Genomic DNA, 498 nt, shown 5'->3' on the forward strand with positions numbered 1-498 from the left:
CACGTGCAGAAGTTTATGTGTTACATTATTTTGATACAACTGTATTATTGAAATACCTCACAGCACACAACTGTTTCCTCCATTGATGTCTTGTTTCCGCAAGCATATTGATGTATGATACACATTTTCCATCTATTGTTCCTTTCCGTGGTCTTGTAGACAGATCAGCAATATCGTTTTTCAATTCTTTAACGTTCGGACAGCTAACGTTATTGTTATTGTCATTATTACTATTTTCGTTGATATATATTACGTGGGTTAAATTGTTGTAACCCGGGAGTACTCGTTCTGTGGATTTTGAGTTATTTTTTCCCCCTTTAACCCACTAGGTTTTCTTATTTTCTTCTCGTTTCTCAGATCGCGTCCATGGGTAAGAAAATGTGGCAAGGGCGGAAAAGGGAAGGGAGAGGGATGCGTAAAAGAAACGGAGAATTTAAACTGAATGTAATGATGGGGGAATCAGTTCTGTAGAAATAAACAAGTGATTCATCACTTTTT

The sequence above is a fragment of the Trypanosoma equiperdum genome (assembly GCF_001457755.1).
Source record: "Trypanosoma equiperdum strain OVI genome assembly, contig: ctg_545, whole genome shotgun sequence".
Classification (NCBI taxonomy): domain Eukaryota; phylum Euglenozoa; class Kinetoplastea; order Trypanosomatida; family Trypanosomatidae; genus Trypanosoma; species Trypanosoma equiperdum.